This window comes from Rhineura floridana, chromosome 3 (genome assembly GCF_030035675.1).
Source record: "Rhineura floridana isolate rRhiFlo1 chromosome 3, rRhiFlo1.hap2, whole genome shotgun sequence".
NCBI lineage: Eukaryota > Metazoa > Chordata > Lepidosauria > Squamata > Rhineuridae > Rhineura > Rhineura floridana.
In genome coordinates this window covers 11,969,848-11,993,678 of record NC_084482.1, presented here as the reverse complement: position 1 = coordinate 11,993,678, position 23,831 = coordinate 11,969,848, and the positions used below count along the sequence as shown (strand labels likewise).

At 43.0% G+C, this 23,831-nt stretch overlaps 1 protein-coding gene across 3 annotated transcripts in view; it reads right to left on the bottom strand.

Moving 5' to 3' along the window:
• LPAR2 (lysophosphatidic acid receptor 2) overlaps positions 1-23,831 on the bottom strand; it is a 59,008-nt gene that overhangs the window by 33,949 nt on the left and 1,228 nt on the right. The gene's annotated exons all lie outside the window — the stretch shown is intronic.

Here is a 23,831-nt window from a genome sequence, read left to right as displayed (position 1 = left end):
CTTACTCAGTTTATGAGATCTTCAGACAAGTAGGAAAAAACAACAGCTTTTTGGCCTTGCAGTGGGTTCTAGCTACTGTCTGGAGGCCAACAAATCCTTTGTCAATCAAAACCCTGACCTCACTTATTGGCTACAAACCTGAAAGGGCAGGGCTAGAGCAGCCAGCTACAAGCTCATTTAACAGATGTTGTGGGGGGGGTGTAGACCACCTAGAAACTTATTTTTTTTAAATGAAAACTGACAGTCAGGAGATTGAGGTGACTCACCTGGAGAGGACCCCAAAAATCCAGAGTCTCCAGGCAAAAACCAGAGACCTGGCAACTCTAACATAAACACACCTGGCAACTCTTAACATAAACACTCTTGGCCATAGAAGCTACTTGGGACTTGAATGACAAGTTGGAATCCAAGAGCAGCGGCACCCCTAGGCACCGGGAAGCACGGCAGTTGCCCCAGGCCCGGCACTTTGAGGGACCCCGCGCTTGGTGAAAATAATGTTAGGTTGTGTGTGTGCGTGCGCGCGAACGAGCAGGTGGGCTGCCGGTTGAGCGAGCGGGCGAGCAGGCAGGCACGGGAAGCCTGTGAGGTGGTGTGAAAGAGGCGGCCGGAGAGGTGGCGTCATGGTCCGTGGACGTCATATCGAGCCGCACAGCACAGCCTGAACTTGCCGCTCTAACTTTTTGCTATCTCTATGGCGCAAGCCTTTACTGCTATCTGATCCTTGTCTCTCTATAAGCCGTACAGCACAGCCTGAACTTGCCGCTCTAGCCTTTTTGCTATCTCTATGGCACGCCGGCCTTCATTGCTTTGCATTAGAAAATGAAGGAGCGGGAAAACCTCCTTGCCTATGCGTGTGTGCGCATGTGTGTGTCGCTTCAATACACATACTGTATTTGTTTGCATTGCAAGACTGGCCCTGGCGCGCAGAGAGGGCCACGTGGCGGGAAAACCCATCAAGCAACGGCATAGAGCAAGAGAGACAGTGAATCTGGTAAATACATTCTGCTACACCACTAAATATTTGACACATGCTATTTGGCTTGTTGTTATATAATCCTATACAAATCTAAACATTTTGCAGATAGTGAAAAGGAAAGAGATGCCTTGAAGTGTATTTATGTGGCACTTATTCCCACTTGTACAGTAAACTCCTCTAGATCATTTTGTCAGTGCAGGATTTTTTTTAAAAAAATGTATTCATATGAAGCGTTAGTATTTGCATATTAAATAGAACTGACATGCATATCATACCCAGAAATCCTCTTTTAAAACTCCCCTTGCTACAATGCAAGTCTTTGAGAATTAAGCCACAGCTTAATTTATTTATTTATTTATTTTAATAATTTATACCCCGCCCTAGTTCATAGAATTCAGAGCGGCGAACAATAACAATATCCAATACAATCTAAAATAGCAATAATAAGAGTACAATAACAACATTAAAAATCAATTAACTATTAAATGTTTAAAAGCTAAACGAAACAAAAAAGATTTTAACTGACGGCAAAAGTCCATGAGTGAAGAAGAACGTCGGATCTCTGGTGGCAGATTATTCCATAGGATGGGCGCTATGGTCGAGAAAGCTTTATTTCTAGTATTGGCACGGCGGATTATAAAGGTGGATGGGATAATGAGAGAGTGTTCAAAAGGTATTCTTGTCGGTCGCTGAGGTTTAAATTCCAGAATACGATTTGATAAATATATTGGCGCTAAACCATTTAGAGCTTTAAAAGTTAATACTAAAATTTTAAACTGATGACGGAATGAGATCGGAAGCCATTGAAGTTGATAAAGCAGAGGCGTGGTGTGTGTCTGTGGGCTTGCTCTGGTCAGCATTCTTGCCATCGCTCTCTGTATCAGCTTAAGCGGGCGAAGTGATCTTGCAGATAGTCCAATATATAGGGAGTTGCAATAGTCCAGTCTTGAGGTCACAAGAGCCTGTGTCACTTGCTTCAAGTCCGACATCTCTAAAAAAGGACGGAGTTGACGGACTAGTTTTAATTGAGAGAAAGCACTTCTGGATACTGTTGCAATTTGAGGTTCAAGGGACAGAGCAGAATCTAAGATAATACCCAAACTCCGAACTTGGGATTTCAGAGGGAGTGGGACCCCGTCTAAGGTAAGTAGGTTTTTAATTTCATGAGATGGTCTTTGTCCAATTAACAGAACCTCCGTCTTCTCTGGATTAAGTTTTAATTTATTCCTATTAGTCCAGTTTTGTATGGCAACCAGGCATTGGTTTAGGGGACGGACCGCCTCTATGGTATCTGGAGGGAAAGAATAGTAGAGTTGGGTGTCATCTGCGTATTGATGGTAGTGTATTCCGAATTCGCGGATAATCCTTCCTAGGGGCTCCATATAAATATTGAATAACATTGGGGATAATACGGAGCCTTGGGGGACACCGTATCGTACTGGCCAAACCTTGGATGAGAAATTTTCAAGGACAACTCTTTGTAGCCTGCCCTCCAGAAAGGAGCGGAGCCATTGTAGTACCGTTCCTCGGCATCCTATACTAAAGAGACGGTCTAAGAGAATGGTATGATCAATAGTGTCGAATGCGGTCGACAGGTCTAGCAGAATTAAGTAAGTTAGATTTCCTCTATCCAATTCAAGTCGTAGATCATCTACCAGTGCTGTTAGCAATGTTTTGGTCCCATGTTTTGGTCGAAAGCCTGATTGGAAGGGATCATAGCAATCATTAGTATCTATAAATGTTTGAAGTTGTGTGGCTACAGCTCGTTCAATAACCTTACTGATAAAAGATAAGTTAGATACTGGATGGAAATTGGTAAGAAGTGTGGGGTCAAGGGAAGGCTTCTTCAGTAAAGGAACTACAATTGCTTCTTTCAATGTCTTGGGAACATGGCCTTGTTGGAGTGAGGCATTAATTATCACACAGAGCCAGTTCGCAAGTTGAGCTTTTGATGTTTTTATAAGCCATGAAGGGCAGACATCAAGTGAGCAGTTTGTCGGTCTCATTTTGGTGAGAAGTTGGGGGATATCAACCGGTAAGATAAGTTGAAAGTTCGTAAATTGGGATGGGAGAACAGTTTCAGATGGATTGTCATTGGATTTTGCCAGTTTGGCTACATCAATTTCTGATGGAATATCATTATGTTCTGCTATTTTAATAGAGTCCAAGGTGGAGCGAATCTGATCTATCTTAGTTTCAAAGAATGTGGCAAACTCCTGGCAACGGGATTGAGAATGGGCTATATCAGAAGCCGGCTGTTTAGGACGAAGGAGGCTGTTAACTATCTGAAAAAGTTGTTTTGGTTGATTTCCGGCTGAATTGATTGCAGTTGAATAGTATGCTTTTTGGGCAGCGTGTCTGGCCAAAGTATAGATTTTCACAAATTCCTTGGTTTGGGCTCGATCAGATGGACTCCTGGTTTTTTGCCAACGGCGTTCTAGCTTTCGATAAGTACGCTTCATTTCTAACAATTCTTTGGAGAACCAGGGGACTGATTTAGATCTTGTAATTTTTAATGGGCGAAGGGGAGCCATTGAATCCATAATTTCAGTCATAATGTTGTTCCAAGAGGAGATCAAAGTGTCGATTGGAGTTCCAATAGGGGGGCATGAATATTCCTTAAACTTTGATGCGAATAGGTCGGGATCTAACAATCTCTTAGGGCGACATAATTTAGTTGAAATTCTAGTTTTGTGGGGTACAGGTGACACAAGAAGGTTAAAGCTAATTAAGTAATGGTCAGACCATGATAGTGGGGTAGAGGTTATATTCTCTATTCGGAAATCAGAAGTACCTATTTCTGGTAGGAAGACAAGATCTAAGATATGGCCTGCGATATGTGTTGGGGTTGAAATTAACTGTTGCAACCCCAATGTAGACATTGAGGATAGAAAGTCAAGAGCGTTTCTTGAAGTAGAGGATTCTATGTGAATATTGAAGTCTCCTAAAATTAAGAGTTTAGGAGAATCCAATATTAAACCTGCAATTAGATTGGATAAATCAAGCAAGAAGTGGCTTGGTGAATTGGGAGGACGATAAATCACAAGAATTACAATGTGATTATGATGACCAAGTTTCAGACAAAGAGATTCAAAACCAGGGGAAGGCTGAAGGAAGATTCTAGATAAGGGAATAGATTTACGGAATATAAGCGCTACTCCCCCACCATGGTGATCCAACCTGGGTTGGTGGTAGACAGCGTAATCAGGCGGGCATATACCAACTAAGTTGGCTCCACCTAAATTGTTAAGCCAGGTTTCTGTTATACAGACAATATCAGCCTGTTCGTCTAGGATGAGATCATAGATTATTGAAGTCTTATTATTGACTGATCTGGCATTAAAGAGTAATATTGAGTAATCAATGTGTGACTTTTTTCCTGGAGTAAGTTGTCCCTTTTGTTGATTGACTCATGTAGGGGTTACTAGGCAACGTGAAACAATGATATCTTTAGAAGATTTGGCGGTGTTTAGTCTTTTGTATTTCCCTTTGCCTAGCAGTGTTGAAATAGGCCTAACGTCAGGACTCCTTTGACGGTATGTGTAGGGTGAGGTGGGTACTACCATTATGGAGGAGTTGGAATTTATTATACTAAAATCAGCAGTCTCTTTTGTAAATAGGCCTAGGTAATTTGTTATATGGGAATGGTGATTGACCCTTCTCTCAGATGATTTAGTAGTTGAAAAGGGGTTCGCAAGTATTGATGAAGATTGTCAAATTAGTTCTGGTGCCTCATGTACTATTGCATCGCAGAGCATACTGGGTCTGCAGACATTTGAATAGTAAGGTGGATGTTCATTTAGAGTGGTATTAGATTTATTTATTATGATTTATTTATTATTTGGATTTCTATCCCACATCTGAGGCTTAGGATAGGCTGCAACAGTTGAACAGAAAATGAAGCATGAAAACAACTCTTAAAGAACATATATAAACCAGTTATCAGGATTCTGCCATCATGCCATGTGTCTCATAAATATTGCTAAATGAGATGATAGTAGATCTAGATCAATGGGAAAAATGGTTGGAAAGAGTGTCCACTATCAAAATAAAAGTAGTAGGTTTTTTAATTAATTTGAAAATATTCTAATTACAAAACTTTTCCAAATGGTTTGTCGTTGTAAATGTTTCAAAAAATGCTACATGAAAAATATAGGGATGGAAAACACTGGTTAGAGTTGCTTTAGCTATCTTACAAAAAAAACAAAGGTAAAGGGAGATTTTCTGTATCCCAGTATAGCCAGTTGCAATCATCCAGCTAAAGTGAATGACTGCTTGCTGAGGCACTTGGAAAGGAATGGGGCTTAAATTTGTTATGACTAATGCATTCATTAAATTTGCACCCCACCTTTCCTCCCAAAGGAGCCCAGGATGGCAAACATCAAATTGGTAAAACAATACATTTAAAATAAAACAATACATTTAAAAGGCCCCATCATACGGCAGGTTACGTTCCAGACCCCCAATGAAAAGCGAAAACCGCTGTAAAGCGGAACTCATTGAATAGAATGGTGCGAGACGCCCGAAAACCACCGTAAAAGCCGAACAAGCACCGTATGAGTGGGGCTTTAGTTTAATTGCGTCTAATTGAGACCGCCTTATTAGCGAAGCGCCTTAAAATGAAGCACTGTAAGGCAGGGCCCTACTGTACTAAACCTAGGCCTGAAACCAGACTGAAATTGGTCTAGATAATCTGGTTTCTCTAAGCATATCTGCAAATGGCTAGCCACTACCCTCTTAATCTCCTTGCCCAGGAAGGGAATATTAGAGACTGGATGGTAGTTTTCTAAAATCTCTGGATCCAGGGAGGGTCTCTGGAAGAGGGATGGTATTACTGCCTCTTTCATGGTAGTGGCCATAACTCCCTCCAACAGTGAGGCATTAACCATTCCCTGGACCCACACTGCTGTTCCTATAGGGGAAGAGTAAACTGCTTGTGTAGAATAAGGCAAATCCTTGTGATTAGAGGCTATGCTTGGAGCTAAACTGAGCCCTTCTGCTGCCAGTAGTTTACCCCTCCCATACTCCTAGATCTTAGAATTGTATCGCTGTAGTCTATCTTCTTTCAGCTTAGCTACTAAAACTCTGTCATCCTTAGATAACACTGACTATAGTGGGAATTTGCTTATGAGTAAACAGCCACACATGTCCTTTTCCTTATTATGAACTATCTAGGGTACAGCTGGGGAACCTGTGGCTCTCCGTACACTGCTGGACTCCAACTGCCATAACCTCTGATCATTGGCCATGCTGGTTGGGGCTGATGAGAATTGGAGTCCAACAACATTTGGAGGACCACAGGTTCCTCATCTCTGAAAAAGATTTGCTTTCCCTAAGTTTCCATCAAAATGTGAAGTATTCCAGTTTCAGAATTTTTAAAAAAAGAAAAATGTTGTTTTCTATGTTCCTTCTTTCTCTAGGTTGTATCTGCAGCAGCTCAATACTACGCATAAGCCCAGGCACAACGAGAGTTACTCCCACATAAGTAAACATAAGCTTGCCACCTTGGTTTCCTGACAGAGCCTCTGTAACTTTAACGCAAGGATGACAGACAGAAATCCAGTCACTGCAGCTTTCCCCTCCACTGCACCATGCCAGGAAAAGCAGCACAAGGTGAATTTCTGTCTGCTAGGCACTTGTTAAATAGAGCCTTTCAGGAAAAAGAAAGGTTATGTTATGGTTTATTTCTATGCCACCTTTTGGCCAAAAATATCCTAGGCAGGCCTATTCTGAGCAGATAGCACAGCATCTCTCAGACAGGAAGTCAGTTGTCAGCAGAAGTACCAGTTCTCAAATTTCCCCGTCACATTATAAATTTTAGCAACTTCTTTGATAAGAGATCTACTCTAGCCCCTTTAGCGACTTAGGAATGTGCACAGGATTTCAAGCTTCTTTTTTGCTCAGGCTTATGTGCTTTTAATAGCAGCCTGGCACCCACAAGTTAAGCAGGTGAAGCATTCCTCATAACTTCTCTCTTAGCAAGGAAACGTTTTACCTGCTAAAAACATCCATATTGGGCTGCTACTAAAGAAAGCTGGGAGGGAGAAGAACACAGATCCTTAGCAAGCTGATTTATGTGGCCTTTATCTTATCCTCACACAGAAGCCTCCTCTTCCACAACAAGATACTACATAAAATAGGAGTTATGTTACATCTTGTAAGACCCAGTCTGCTGTAGTGGTTAGAGTGTTCGAAAGAGTAACCTGGGTTAAAATTCATGCTCAGCAACAATACTCATGGACAGAATGGAGCCTCAGTGGTTTCACTGGGATTTACTCCCAGGTAAATGTGAATAGGAATGCACAGAGCAAGACCGGGTCTGTCTCTTATAGACTAAACCTACCTCACAAAATTGTTGGTATGATAAAATGGAAAGGGAGGGGAAACTGTGAGTTTAGGTACGCCTAATTTCAGTACACTTGCTGAAATTCCCTCTTCACACAACTATTAAAGGTATAGGTGTCCTGTCCTCTTCTTCATCTGACCACCCTAACTAAGCTCCCTGAAGTAAGGGTAGGCTAAAAGCTAAATAAATAAATAAATGGTTTCTCTAAATACCAGTGCAGTTGCTTCTTCCCCTTCTCTGCTCTGCCCAGGAAGATGTTGAGTAACACTGGAGGCAGGCCCTTGGAGGGATTTGCCCTCCCAAAGCCAGTGTTTGTTTGGTTGCAGAATATTTCCCTTGGCACCTGGCTTTCTCTGCCAAGGTGCCTGATGAACTAATTAGGCAGGCAAAGTATATTATGCAACTGTGAAATACCATAACACAGTAAACAAATGAGAGGGAGATCAAAAACAATGCACCAAACCCAGCAGCTCCTTACAGATTGGGTTTTTAAATAACTTTCTGGGATTGCTCAGCAGTGCACAGATTTGTTAGGGCTAGCTTTGGGAGAGCTGACTTCAGCCTTCGCTTTGCTAATTCCTCTTGCACAAATTTCTTCTCAGCTAGAGAACTTCTAGATAATAAGGATATCCTGAGTCATAGGGTTCATGCAAGGATGAATTACATAAGATGTGTATATGAGAAATGTTCTCAGAAGTTTGATGAACATGACAATCAGCTTTAGCTTCTCTGGACTTTTCCACACCCATGTTTTCATAGTTAACAATCTACCCATCTTGCCTGATGGAAAGTTGTAGAGAACTTGAAAGCTTGTCACAATCTTGTAACATTTTGACTGATCCTAATAAGGGTATCGCCCAACTATGAATTATGGAATCCCTCCTTTTTGTTTGCCCTCAGTTTTGGGCAGGATCAGCCAAAGACATTTTGCTACCTGCAGGAGAGCAGCAAATGAGCACCCCACCTCTATGTCAAGGTGCTCAATTCAAAGCACTGGTTTTGACCTATAAAGCCTTATATGGCTTAGGACCCCAATACTTTAGGGGCTGCCACTCCCCATGTGAACCTACCCAGACCCTCCATTCATCATCTGAGGCCCTGCTCCATGTAGTCCCTCCAAGAGAGTTGCATTGGGTAGCAACACAAGAATAGCCCTTTTCAGTGCTGGCTCCCCAATTGTGGAGTGCTCTCCCCAGAGAGATGCTCCAGACACCAACATTATCAACATTTAGGTGCCAGGCAAAGATGTCCCTATTCACCTAGGCACTTGGCCCTTAATTGGGGTCACACAGTATTTTGATACCGAACCCTGTACTAGTGTTCAACTTTTACTAGAGTGGTAGGATTTCTTCTTTTTATGTTACTACAGGAGGAGCATTTTTAGTTAAAAATATTCTTTATCTTTCTGATGTATTTTAAATTTTGTATTTAGTAAGCTTTTATAATTGTAAATCACTGAGACGTTTTTGTAATAACTTATGAATAAATGCAATTAATATTAATAATACCACCCAAGGCTGGCCAAGCTAACCACGTTATTTTGGTATCTGAGGCAGAAAGTCCCAAAAGCGGTTCTACCTAGGAGTAAAAGCACAATAATAATTAAATTAAATTATTTAACCTGTGCCTGAGGCAGCTGCCTCATTCTGCCTAATGGTAGGGCTGGCCCTATTTAGAAGACGTGGAGCTGAGGCTTGTGGGTAGAGAATGGCTTGCCTAAGGCCATTTGCTGAGAAAGTGTATGGTCAGGATCAAGGTCAGCACCAGGAGTGGGCAAGGTCAGAAATTTTTCTGAGGCCCACCATCAACTGGGCCCCCTAAAGTGGTTTTCCTAGGGTGAGGTTCATCCATTGCACTCTGGGTGTGCTGACCCCTGAGATTTCCCCAAATGCGGGAAACTCAACTGCATAATTACTGCTATTACTGCACCGCAACTCCCATCATCCCTGACCATTGGCAATGCTGACTGGAGCTGATAGGAACTAGGAACAGCAACAACTGGAGGACCACGGGTTCCCCACTCTTGCTTTATGTGCACATGGCTATGCAATCTCACCATCAGCAGAGAAGGGTGACCAGCAAGCACCCTCACCCCACAGGCCCACAGAAGGAGGGCTCTGGCTCCTTGGAAGAGGAACAGTCCTTGTCAACAGAGGCGCTAAAGCCATCTCATTCCTTGGGTCCACTAAAACTGTGGTGGTAAGGGCCCACAAAAACCTGGAGCCAACTTTTCAGGGTCACAACTCAAACTTTTAAGTACTACCCTCACAATAAATTATCACTTCATGTGTTCAGGTCACATCTATACCATACATTAAAGCACATCACTTCCCCTGAAGAATTCTGCGAGCTGTAGTTTAGCAAGAGTGCTGGACACTGTAGCTCTATCAGGGGTAAACTACAGTTCTCAGGATACTTGTGGTGGTGGGGAGCCCTTGGCTTTAATTGTATGATGTGGATATAACCTCAGAGTGTTAGTGAAATTAGAAATCAGTAGAAAGGCTCAGATTAAGACATAGCCATCTTACTCACAGGACTGCTAACGTGCTGAGTGCCACAAGTGTGCTAGACCCTGAACATAACAACCATTTCCCTTAACAAGAGAGAAAAGAGATTGCAATTGGTTCACTTCTCACTGACATCATAATAGCCATAACTGTCAGAAAAGCAAGCCTAAACCTGCAAGGGTCTCTGTGGTATGTTGAAAGAGCAGTTGGGCTGGGTGAGGTGACAAAATTTGTTTTAAACTTTGCACTCCGCTCTGACCATCCAAGAACTGGGGATTTGGTTTCCGTAAACCACAGGCCTCCTGACCTTCTTCTTAACCCAAATGATCCTTAATGGAGGGCTATGCTACAACTCTGAATGAAAGGAAGGATAGCTAAGTGAGTCAGATTTATCCTTCTTCACCCCCCCCAGTGCATTTCCAGAGAAGTAACGATGGAGAAATAGCAGGCCCTCAAGACAAAGATCAGATCCTTTTCTTGTCTATTACCTGACAGCTAATTCATGGCTGCTGTTGATAAACATTTTCACTGACTTATGCCTGCATATTTATTTATTTGGTAGATATATATCCCATTTTTCAACTAGAGTCCTCAAAGCAGCTACATAAAACACATCAGATATACCAAGAACCACCTGCTCAAAAACCAAAACAACCAGCTCCACTGAAGCAGGAGTTGGCATGAGATGTTCCTTTCCACAGGGCAGTCACTGTAACTTGGCTCTGGGGGCAGGATGGGGAGAGAAAAGTTCAACCACAGCAGACCCTGATGTTGTATTTGCCTTGTTCACTCTCTTCTTTTCCACAGGGGAGTTGGTCAGCTGGCCCTGGGTGTGGGGAAAAGTCCAACCAGAGCAGATCCTGAAGTTATCTTTGCCTGCCTGCCTCTCTTCTCCCCCTCCATGTTATGCTGCTGTACCTTTAAATCTACAGTGGCCAGTTGAAAAGTTGGTAACTCTACTGAGGACAAGAAAGGAGTTTGCACACCCTCCTGCCTCAGTCTCACACCAGCCCTTTCCATCCCAAGTTGCTGCAACTCAGCCTCAACCAAACTAGTATTCACAAAATTATAGGGAAGGGGGATTTGTGATGATGGATGGCTACAAGATTACTTGATATGGAACAGTTAATTATGCCTTCAGTAACCCTACCATCTTTCCAGTCAGGTCGATATCATGGTCAGGTTTTCATAATTATTAACAAGAGAAGGTGGGATTTCAAACTGTATCAAGGCATACCAGTCTGGAACTGCATAGTGGTAGTTATGTAACTTTGTTTCCCGACAAGAGACTCTTGGTCTTTTCAGCTCCATGGCAGAAATTCAACAGATACAGTCTTCCTATCACAGCAACTCAGTGATAAGAAAGGACGTACCTCCTTTTCATTAATAAAAAAAGGAGAAAGTTACATGCATCTGTGTGTAATATCTAGCTCATGAGGTAAATAAATAAATTCAACAGTGATTTCTTTTTTTCTGTCAGGGAGCTGCAGGAATAGGAAAAAATGGCATCTGTTAAAGTTCTCACTATGATGCTGCTGAGGAATAAGAGACTCTGTAAGAGAGACGACAGCCAAGCAAAATGTCACTTTGTGTAGGCATCCTGTGTTAAGATGTTTACATACTAGCATGAGAGGATATGGGCAGATTTACACTTTTTCTGGCACAATCAGTTGTTCCTACATCAAATGTACATGTATACCTTCAAACACAAAGTCTAGGAAGCTTGGACCACCCAAAATTTCTATATACATATGCAGATGTGTATGTTAGCCACACATTACATATTTACTGTGGGAGGTGCTAGTGCAATGGTGGGGAACCTCAGGTCTGGCCCTTAGCATTTGTGTCTGGCCCTTAGAACTCTCCACAGGCCACACCCCTTCACCCTAGGCCACACCCCTCACTGGGCCTACTTCACTTCCCAAGCCATGTTTTGGCCTGGCTGGAACATGTCCTTGAATTCTGAAAATGCCTCTTGCTTGTCTGAATAGAGACGTGTGCATGTATGTGTGTAGAAATCACCCTACTGTAGAAAGGTAGAATTGTCATCCATTGCTCTGCACATTTTTGCCTCTGGCTCGGCCCACCACCGGCATATGGCTCCTGAAAGATTTTCCTGAAGGGCATGTGGCCCTCAGACCAAATCAGGCTCCCCACCCCAGCTCTAGTGGATATACTAGTGTTTATTGTATTTTTAATGTTTTTTTATTCTATGGTGGTGGTTGTTTTTGACAGGTTGTCAACTGCTTTGATGTTTTTAATGAAATAGCAGTATACAAATATTGTTATATAAGTAAATAAATAATACAACAAGCACCATTGCCATATTAGACACTGACCTGCTTATGTAGCCCAATTTGAAACTGACACTATGGTCCTCCGCTTAAAAAGAGGTTCATTTCCCTGTCACATGGCCAGCCTACATCACTGGTTAACAAAGGGGCTTCTGCTAATTTCAATTTCTTCCGCTGGCTTAGGATCCTTATGTTACAGTGGCAGAGTCACTAAACGTGTCTGGATTTTTTACTTCATAGTCTCACCCAGGAAAGATGATCAAATATTCCAGACACCTATGAGTGGGGTCTTACAGATGCTATAGCACAGTGGGGAGGAGAACTTGGCTGGGAGTCCAGAGTCTGCAAGTTCAAATCCCCGCTTGTGTCTCCTGGGTGTCAAGGGACAGCTAAAGATCACCCCACAGTGAGTGGCTCAGGGGTCACGTGCCCTGCCACCTGTGCAGCCATGGGCAAGCTGCATAGTCCCAAGGACCCCAGTTGCCCCCCATCTGGCAGTTGCAGACAAGGAACGGGCTGACTTGTGCAGCTGTGGCAAGCTGAGCAGGCCCTAGCCAGCTGGGAAGGACTAGCCTCAGAGGGAGGCAATGGTAAACCCCTCTGAATACAGCTTATCATGAAAAATCTATTCATAGGGTAGCCATAAGTAGGGATTGACTTATTTTTTTATTTATTTAATTAAGCTTATATACCGCCCGACTAGCAACAGCTCTCTGGGCGGTGAACATTAAAAATACAATAAAAATAACACAAAACTGTACACAAAACTGTACAGTCTAAAATCAAAATATAATAATGTACAATTCACAGGAATTAAAATGCCTCAGAGAAGAGAAAGGTTTTAACCTGGCGCCGAAAAGATGATAGTGTCAGCGCCAGGCGCACCTCCTCGGGGAGACCATTCCATAGTTTGGGGGCCACCACTGAGAAGGCCCTAGATCTTGTCACCACTCTCCGGGCTTCCCTATGAGTCGGAACCCGGAGGAGGGCCTTCGTAGTAGACCGTAGTGTACGGGCCGGTTCATATCGGGAGAGGCGTTCCGACAGATATCGTGGTCCCGCGCCGTATAAGGCTTTATAGGTAAGTACCAACACTTTGAATCAGGCCCGGAAGCATATTGGAAGCCAGTGCAAACAGGCTAGCACAGGTGTTATATGCTCAGACCACTTAGTTCTTGTTAGCAGTCTGGCTGCCGCATTTTGCACTAGTTGTAGCTTCCGAATCGTCTTCAAAGGTAGCCCTACGTAAAGCGCATTGCAGTAGTCCAGACGCGAGGTTACCATAGCATGTACCACTGATGAGAGGTCCTCCTTACTCAGATAGGGACGTAGCTGGGCTACCAACCGAAGTTGGTAGAACGCATTCCGGGCCACCGAGGCTACATGAGCCTCAAGTGTGAGGGAAGAGTCTAAGATGACTCCCAGACTACGCACCTGTTCCTTTAGGGTGAGTGTAACCCCATCCAGGACAGGGTATATATCCACCATCCGATCAGAGAAACCATCCACCAACAGCATCTCAGTCTTGTCAGGATTGAGTCTCAGTTTGTTAGTTCTCATCCAGTCCATTGTCGCAGCCAGGCAACGGTTCAGCACGTCGACTGCCTCACCTGAAGAAGATGTAAAGGAGAAGTAGAGCTGTGTGTCATCAGCATACTGATGACAACGCACTCCAAAACTCCTGATGACCGCCCCCAGCGGCTTCATATAAATGTTAAAAAGCATGGGAGACAGAACCGAACCCTGCGGGACCCCACATTGGAGAACCCACGGTGTCGAGCAATGTTCCCCAAGCACTATCTTCTGGAGACGACCCGCTAAGTAGGAGCGGAACCACTGCCAAGCAGTGCCTCCAACTCCCAATTCCGCAAGCCTCTCCAGAAGGATACCATGGTCAATGGTATCAAAAGCCGCTGAGAGGTCAAGGAGAATCAACAGAGTTACACTCCCTCTGTCTCTCTCCCGACATAGGTCATCAAACAGGGCGACCAAGGCAGTCTCAGACTTGAAGGCTGTCCATTTCCATTTTCATGGGTGGGGTCAGTTTAATACTTCCAGTGAAATTATTCTAATTTTTTGTCTGTCCTGAATCTCCTACCATTCAGCTTCACTGGATGTCTCCAGGCAAACCTTTTCCCTACATCATGCAAATCATATCCCCACTTACTTGCCTTTTTAAAAAATAAAAATAAAAAGCCCCAAATGTTGCAACCTTTACTCATGTGGGAGTCACTCCAGCCCCTTGATCAGTTTGGTCACCCTTTTCTCTACCTTTCCCAGCTCTATGATATCCTTCTTGAGGTGTGCTGACCAGAGCTCCACCTGCTGAAATCTTTTCCTACACAACAGTTAAAGGTGCAGGAGCCCCGTTCACTTTTGCACCTGGCCACCAAACTTGTTCCCACCCCTTACACCATCAGCAGCAACAATGTGATACGGCCTTCTTCTTGCTACTTCCTGCACTCCACAAAGCAGCCCACATGCTTTCCTCCTTCTGTAAACAAGCAGCATGGAAACTAAAATGCAAAAAAACAGGTGGTACAAAGCCTTCTTTACAAGGAGCACAGTTCTTTACATTCTTCCTGCTGAGGCCAATCTCGAGCAACTTCCACCCACCCACCCACACTTTTCTTCAAACTAACAGAGTAAGAAAGGGGGTAATAGTGTCAAGATCGGGCCGTGAAGAAGAAAAATCAATTTCTGCGGTGGGGGGATGTCAACCTAACTCTGTCCCCCAGTTTGTCAAGCATATACAGCAATTATCAGGTGCTAAATGTTTATCGAGAGCCAGTGTGGTGTAGTGGTTTGAGTGTTGGACTATGACCTGGGAGACCACGGTTCGAATCCCCACACAGCCATGAAGCTCACTGCCAGTCAGTGCCTCTCAGCCTCGGAGGATGGCAATGGTATAAACCCCCTTTGAATATCGCTTACCATGAAAACCCTCTTCATATGGTCGCCATAAGTCGGAATCGACTTGAAGGCAGTTTATCTCCATGCAGTGACAAGAGCTTCACCTGATAATTCCTGCCTGTGAGGCATTGTTAAAGGCACAGCTGGTTGAAAAGTTTAATAAATTATGTAAATCTGCAGAATTTATTCTGGCATCAGACTTTTGGAATTTCTTTATGCAGTTTGAAGTTCATACATATAGGGTTGCCATTGTTTTAGTCAGTTCTGCTCCTATACCTTTAGGCATCAGCTTGATCTGTCAACATCCCCTTATGCCCATGCTTTGAATAGCTTCAGATGCTAATTTTTGCAGATCAAACTGCTGTTTAAGGCATAGGAGCAGGTCAGGCTGCTTTTTTCTAGTCAGTTGGCAACACTTCACACCACCCCAAAATGATTTGCTTGTTACACTTTTTGGAAACATAAAACAATGTTCTGAAACGTACACAATCATTTTATGTAATACTTTAGGAGACAGCCATTTCCAGTACAAAATGTGGACGTTGGCTAAAAGCTGAAAGCCTGAAGGTCCCAGTTCAAATCTTACTTCAGTCATGAACTCACTAGACAGCCTATAGCAAACTAGTATTTCCCATCCCCACCCCCCAATTTGCAAGGGGGGGAATGATAATCCCCAATGACCTTGTGGAGTTGTTGTGAAGACTACAGACTACTATATATGTGACTTTTGACTGTTTGAAATGCATTATCTAAATGCTAAGAATTGCCATTCTTTTGCATGCTAATTTTGCTTTCACAGTGACTGCAGATAGGTATAGCAGCACTGATATTGAGTGCATGTCAGGTAAATTTAGACTCTGAGTTTCATGGGCTTGCATCCGTCCCCCTTTAGATGTGTATACTTCACTTATTTCAAAATATAGCAAGTCAGTCCTACTGCATTGGTCAGTCCTTCTGCCCATTCTGCCAAATGGGTTCCTGAACTTCTGCTCCATAGTCCTGCCCGGTGCTGATGGCACCACTGACTGAACACAGCAAGCAAAGCTCAGATGTCCAGTAAAGAACTGAATGCATCCTTTTCTCCCCTACTGCCAGGACACAAGGACATTAAATACTACACTTCATTTGCCAGAGAAAAAGTACTCTGAAAATGTCTTCAGTATCCACTATATGATACCATCAGACTGGATTCTGTAAAGGGGCGCATAAGAATTGAAGAAGCATTGGATGGGTCTCATAGAACGGTGCTTACTCAAGGTAGGGAGCTACCATGCCTGTAACAAAAGTCTTATCAGAGAGGCTGCAGAATAAGGGCGGGATCCAGTGCTAGTCTTGCTCAGAGTAGACTCCCCCTGACATTAAGAGACATGACTAACTTAACGTTCATTCATTTCAGTGGGTCCAGTCTCAGTAGCATTTAGCTGGAGACAACCCAAAAGCAGGTATCCATAACATTCACATAGCCACAGTTCATGTGACACTTACTCTGGCAGTGGAGAATGTTAGCTGTCAGCAAAACTGCATTTTCCTAGTGTAGCAACATATGTGGTAAGAATACGCAATTTCCACAGAACAAAAGTTTCTACCAGCAACAAAAGGGTCTGAATCTTTTATACTGACTGAGTAAAAACAGCACTAAACAAACCCTTGGGTCCCCCGCAATAACTAAGTAAAGAATGTGCATTGGTGCAAATGACAAACAAAAAATCACCAGTCTTTCTCACAACTCCTCACTTCCTCTTCTATCCCCCACCTAGTATCTCCCGTCACATCTGCACTATACATTTAAAGAACTGTTAGACTACTTTAACAGTCATGGAGAGTTTTGAGTAGTGCAGTCTGTGAAGGGCACTGGCCTCTCAGAGCTACAGTTTCCAGCATCCTTAACCTACAGTTCGCAAGGAGTTTCCATGACTGTTAAAAGTGGTATAAGAGTGCTCTAAACGTATGGTGCAACAGCCAGTGTGGCGTGGTGGTTTGAGTGTTGGACTACACCCTGGGAGACCAGGGTTCGAATTCCTACACAGCCATGAAGCTCACTGGGTGACCTTGGGCCAGTCACTGCCTCTCAGCCTCAAAGGAAGGCAATGGTAAACCCCCTCTGAATACCGCTTACCACGAAAACCCTATTCATAGGGTCGCCATAAGTCGGAATCGACTTGAAGGCAGTCCATTTCATTTTCAAATGTATGGTGCAGATATGACATCTGTGCTTAAGTAAAATCAATACAACTAGATCAGTTATTTTTATATTCACGGTCACTGAAGCAAAACAAGCTGAGGTTTTCAAGGTGTTCAATGGATAGGTCCATTTCCTCTGTTTTGTCAATTTTAATCCTATCTCATATTGTGCAAAGCTTCTTTTGTTATTTAGGAGCTGAGATCTTGCAAAGTTTACCTTTAGGGCTTTACAGTGCAATCCCATAAATATTCTCTCAGAAGTAAACTCATTCAATGGGTTTACTCTCAGATTAAGTTATATAAGATTGCATCCTTAATCAATTTAATTAGCACCCTTTCAGTGCAATCCTAACCATGTCTACTCAGAAGTAAAAAGAGGAAGCAAAGCTTCTTTCAAAGGACTTTCAACTTTCTAAAAACAAACTATGGTCTGTCTTCATTTATAGATGGCGCAGTGCCCCAGGTGCAAGAAAGAATATACTACCAGGTACTTTGGATGTCTGTTGTAATCAACTTGAAGGCGCATAACAACAACAACGACTTATGACGACCCTATGAATCAGTGACCTCCAATAGCATCTGTTGTAAACCACCCTCTTCAGCTCTTGGAAGTTCAGGTCTGTGGCTTCCTTTATGGAATCAATCCTCTTGTTTGGTCTTCCTCTTTTACTACCCCTTTTTATTTTCCCCAGCATTATTGTCCTTTCTAGTGAATCATGTTTTCTCATTTATGTGTCCAAAGTATGATAACCTCAATTCAATGATAGTTCTGGTTTAATTTGTTCTAACTCCTGATTGTTTTTTTTCAGGGTCCATGGTATCTGCAAAGCTTTCCTCCAACACCACATTTCAAATGAGTTGATTTTTCTCTTATCCACTTTTTTCACTGTCCAACTTTCACATCCATACTTGGAGATTGGGAATACCATGGTCTGAATGATCCTGACGTTAGTATTCAGTGATACATCTTTGCATTTGAGGACCTTTTCTAGTTCTCTCATAGCTGCCCTCGCCTTTTTCTAATTTCTTGACTATTGTCTCCATTTTGGTTAATGACTGTGCCAAGGTATTGATAATCCTCAACAAGTTCAATGTCCTTGTTATCGACTGCATATCAAGACAAGATTACCTAAATCTTCTGTTGTCATTACTTTAGTCTTCTTGATGTTCAGCTGTAGTCCTGCTTTTATTTATTTATAATTTAATTTGTATCCCGCCCTTCCTCCCAGCAGGAGCCCAGGGCGGCAAACAAAGCACCAAAAAACTTTAAAACTTCATAAAAACAGATCTTGAAATACATGAATACAAAACACCATTAAAAACAATTAAAAGAACAACCTTAAAAAAGGGTTTAAAACATTATTAAAAAACATATTAAACAATTCTGACACAGATGCAGACTGGGATAGGTCTCAACTTAAAAGGCTTGTTGAAAGAGGAAAGTCTTCAAAAGGCGCCGAAAAGACACCCTTTTGCGCTTTCCTCTTTAACTTTAACTGTGATTTTTATCGCATTGTTCTATTTATTGTATTGAGCTTTGCTTGGTATGCTTTTGTACTGTTATCTTCATTCTGTATGTTTTTGAGATTTTTTTTCCTTTTTGTAAGTCGTTTTGAGTTTCATTTTGGAAAAAAAGCGACTAATAAATATCATTAAATAAATACATAAACTTTCATCAGCATTTGTTTCAAATCATTACTGGTTTCTGCAAGCAGTATGGTATCATCTGCATATTTTAAATTACTGATATTTCTCCCTCCAGTTTTTACACCTCCTTCATCTTGGTCTGTTATATGGGCCCTTATTTCCTTTCTATCCAAGGATGCAGTCTGTGATGTTTTTGTTGTGTGCCCAGAGGCTTCAAACTGAGCCTGTTTCCCTCGATGACAGGATCCCAGGGGCTGCCTAAGCCAAAAGCTCAGCTGAGAGGAGACAGAACAATTGGAGGGATGGTTATGGCATCCCTTTGAAATGCAGGGAAGTAAAAGACTAGAGCATAGGTGGGGGCAGCCTAGGTGCTGACAGGTAAATGCTTCCCTGATTTTTGAGGAGTGTCTGGCCTTGCTCTGCAATTAGGCAACAACTGACCTTGGAGCTTAGTATCAAGGGTGGAGGTAGCCACAAACAAGACTAGACAAAACTATAAGACTGCACAACTGCTACAATATTAGGAACGAAGATGCTGATTCCTAGCATTTCAAAAGTGGTTTTTGGTCTTGAGTGCTCAGGTTTGAATCCTAAAGGGACATCTAACAATGTAAAACACTGGAGATCTTTCAGACAACAAGCAACTGCAGGTGTGAGCATCTGAGGGTTATCCATGAACAAACAAGGTCTCAATTTCCATTCCATTTTCCTGTGTTTCAAATGTTTTTTAAATATGTGTCCCAGGGAACTCTGGGGTTCCTTGGAAGCTTATGAGGGAATTTTATCAAGAGCAGCAGTGGCTAACCTGTGGCTCTCCAGAAGGGGGTTGGACTCCAGCTCCCATAAGCCCCAGCCAAGATAGCCAATGGTCAGGGATGAGAGGAGTTTTAGTCCAGCATTGTCTGGAGGGCCACAGGTTCCCCATCCTCTGCTCAAGAGAAAGTTTGCTGAGGGTAGACAAGCTTTCCCCACCAGCTACCAGTTTTCCTCTGCAATGCATGAAGCAGCTTTCCCCAACTTGGTGCTCTCCAGCTGTTTAGGAATTCATCTCCTAGCATCCCCAGCTGGCATGACCAGTTGTCAGGACTGATGGAAATAGTAGTCCAGCAACATCTGGAGGGTACCAGGTTGAGGAAGGCTGATGTAAAGGGTGCCCTCAGTTCACATGGAGTGATTGTGAACCCTAAAAGATCTGGCTAGCACTCAGTGTGAACCGACAGTTTGCCCAGAGTGCTCTGCAGCCTAATCAAGTTGCATGACAGACCCTTTGAGGTTCCTCAGAGAACAAGTTGATGTGGAACATGTTAACTGAATGTTGTTGTTTGTTAAAAAAAACCTAACCCAGAGGAACTCTAACCCAACATGAATGTTCGATTAAAAAGGAGACCTAGTTTCATGCCAGATGTACAGTGAAATCTGGACACAGCTCATTTAGTAAGATGCTATTGAACCTCTCATCACTGGATAATACTGACTGGTTGAGACAAATGTGCTTCTTCAAAATTCTCCTTTGCAAACTTTGATGTCATATAATTACTGAATAGTTGATATACATATTTGATATCCAGTATGGCTTGATTACAATGGGTTGGATCCAGACTACATTATTTGCACTTAGGTCCCATTGAAATTAATGTAAAAAATCACCCGCATACCTAAGTCAATGGGACCTGACTAACTTAGTCAGGATCCAACCCAATATTTTATATTTGACTTTATTTCATTTCAGTATTTGAGAGTTCATATTTGGCAGTATTGGATAGCTGACATGGAATGGCATTGGTATTTGACAGCATTTGAAAGGTGGCATATAATGGTATCTATTATTTCCCTATGTTTGATAGTTGGCATGCCCTGGTATTTCAACTTGATAGTATTTTATTTTGGCAGGTGTCAAATATGAAGTCTCATCAGCTGTCTGCTTTCAAAGCAACAAACAAGTGTAAAGCTCTCAAATTTCAAATTCTGGGGTAAAAATTTCACATGCAAATTTGAAAGTCTTTGTATTTGTTTTGGCTCCAGAGAAGAGTCCACGCTTTCTGCATATAGCCCAAATAAGGAGAAAGATGAAACTAGTATGTGATTTCTCACCAAAAAGGGGTATGGAAAGATTCCCTAATCTATAGAGAGAACAAAGAAATGCCAGAGTTAGTACTATACCACAAAGCAGGGCCTCAGACCCACAAAGGATTGACTCTCCCCACAGGACACGGGCAGATCCTGACTCGGGCAACACATATATCCATTCCTTGGTCCTTAGACAAATTTTGTAAGCCCTAAGCCAGGAGTAGGCAAGCTGGTGCCTTCAAGTTTTTTTGTACTACAACTACCATCAGCCCCAGCCTGCATTGCTAATGATGAGGGCATCATGGGAATTATAGTTGAGAGCAAAGTCACTTGAGAAGTGGTGTTGGCTGGGCAAGCAGCTTTCAAACTGGGGTGGAGTGGGAAATGGGTGAATTTAGTCTGCATGCTGCCAGTTCATTATCCTTTTCTTTGTGGGGCCTGTCCTCCTCATATTCTTTGACAACCCGATTCTGTATTTTGGCAATTCCTTCTGTGTTTTACTCTATTGATAGAACATTATTTTTGAATCAAACTGAAGCTTGGGCGAATCATTTCCCCCATAGGCCTCCTATCTGTAGTAAGACTGACCCACTACATGCAGTCTTAACTGGGCAGCTGGAGTGATTGGGGATATGCCATATCAGGTATTTTCTGCAATTCTGTTATTAACAACTATTGATTATTGTGCGAGAATAAGTCCTCCTTTACTTGAGGTCAGAGGTATGTTTACTCAGGAAAAGCCTCTTGCTCAGTATGGTTTAATTTTGGGACAAAGGAAAGCATGCCAACAAAATGATCTATATCAGGGCTTAAAGTAAGGGGCTGGCTCGCCACCAGAAGGTAGTGCTTGGGGAACATTGCTCGATACCCTGGACTCTCCATTGTGGAGTCCCGCAGGGATCGGTACTGTCCCCCATGCTTTTCAACATCTACATGAAGCCGCTGGGTGTGGTCATCAGGAGTTTTGGGCTGCGTTGTCATCAGTACGCTGATGACACGCAGCTCTATTTCTCCTGTTCATCCTCCTCAGGTGAGGCTGTTAACGTGCTAAACCGTTGCCTGACCGCAATAATGGACTGGATGGGAGCTAACAGACTGAAGCTCAATCCAGACAAGACTGAGACGCTGTTGGTGAGTGCCTTCTCTGCTCAGATGGTGGATGTTCATCCTGTTCTTGATGGGGTTACACTCCCCTTGAAGGAACAGGTTCGTAGCTTGGGAGTTCTTTTCGATCCTTCCCTGTTTCTTGAGGCCCAGGTGGCCTCGGTGGCACGGAATGCTTTTTACCATCTTCGATTGGTAGCCCAGCTACGTCCCTATCTGGACAGTGATGACCTCGCTTCAGTTGTTCATGCTCTGGTAACTTCTAGATTGGACTACTGCAACGCACTCTACGTGTGGCTGCCCTTGAAGACTGTTCGGAAACTACAGCTAGTCCAGAATGCAGCGGCCAGATTGTTGACGCGGACCAGAAGGTCCGCTCATATAACACCTGTTCTGGCCCGTCTGCACTGGCTTCCTATTTGTTTCCGGGCTAGATTCAAAGTGCTGGTTTTGACCTATAAAGCCCTACACGGCATGGGACCGCGATACCTGGTGGAACGCCTCTCCCAATATGAACCTACCCGTACACTACGCTCAACATCTAAGGCCCTCCTCCGAGTACCATCCCATCGAGAGGCTCGGAGGGTGATGACTAGAACCAGGGCCTTTTCAGTAGTGGCCCCCGAACTGTGGAATAGTCTTCCTGATGAGGTGCGCCTGGCGCCGACGCTACTATCTTTTCGGCGCCAGGTGAAAACCTTTTTATACTCCCAGGCATTTTAAAGTGTATTTTAAACAGCATTTCCGTATTTTGGATGTTGTTTGGTTCGTTATTGTTTTTTTATTATTATTATTATCATTTATTGTATTTATTGTATTTATATATTGTGCTTGTTTTTATCTTTTTGTACACCGCCCAGAGAGCCTTCGGGCTTAGGGCGGTATATAAATTAAACTAAATAAAATAAAATAAAAATAAAATCTTTTGGTCCTTGAGGTGTAAAATCCAAAGGGTGCTCCCTCTCACTAATCCACTGGGAAGCTCTCCTGCATAAGTCTTCTTGAAATTAGTAAGAGAAGTACTACCAAGCTCTCGTGAGGCTTACGCTCATTTTGTCGGGTTTGTGCAGGAAAATTGTCTGGCGGGTTGTGTCTCTATGGCATCAGACCTGTCTGTCACCCACTCCTCAACATTTAATGGAGACAAAACACATCAACTCACCTTTCCTCATGGTAAGACTCATAGGCTCCAGAATGGCACTTAGAAACCCATCCTTCTGGGGTGTGAGGGCAGCTTTCCTACAAAAACCTGGAGTGATTTGCCTCCACTGATCTAGAGGCAGAGTTGCTCAAGTACACCATGCTGTTCAGCAATCCAAGAACTTCCCCATAGCAAGCTGTGTGAAAGTGCAGTTGTGGAGGGAGTGTGCTCAGATATGACAATAAAAGAAAGGGTCATAGACCTTTCTGATTTAGTCTAAAAGTTTTGAGGCTAAACCTGACTCTATTTTACACTATATAGCCAAACCTGTACCCTAAAATTTCTCTCTGGCATTGCAACTTTTCAAAATTACTTAAAAAAAAGATAAACCATACACTCTACACCTATTAGTGCAGCTGGAGCTCCATCAATATCCTTCACCCCCTCCTTTTCATGTCATCCTGCTTGGCCTTTCTGTAACTCTAGCACAGTCTGCTTCTTCATAGAAAGACGCACATTGTTCCTTGTTCCCCTGTGAAGACTATCAAGAAGCTGAGAACCAGGGTTCTTGGGATCCAACTCCAGTGCTTGATGCCTGGAGGATGTATGAGCGCAGGTGGGAACCCAGGACTCCTGGCTCAAGAAGGGTTTTGAT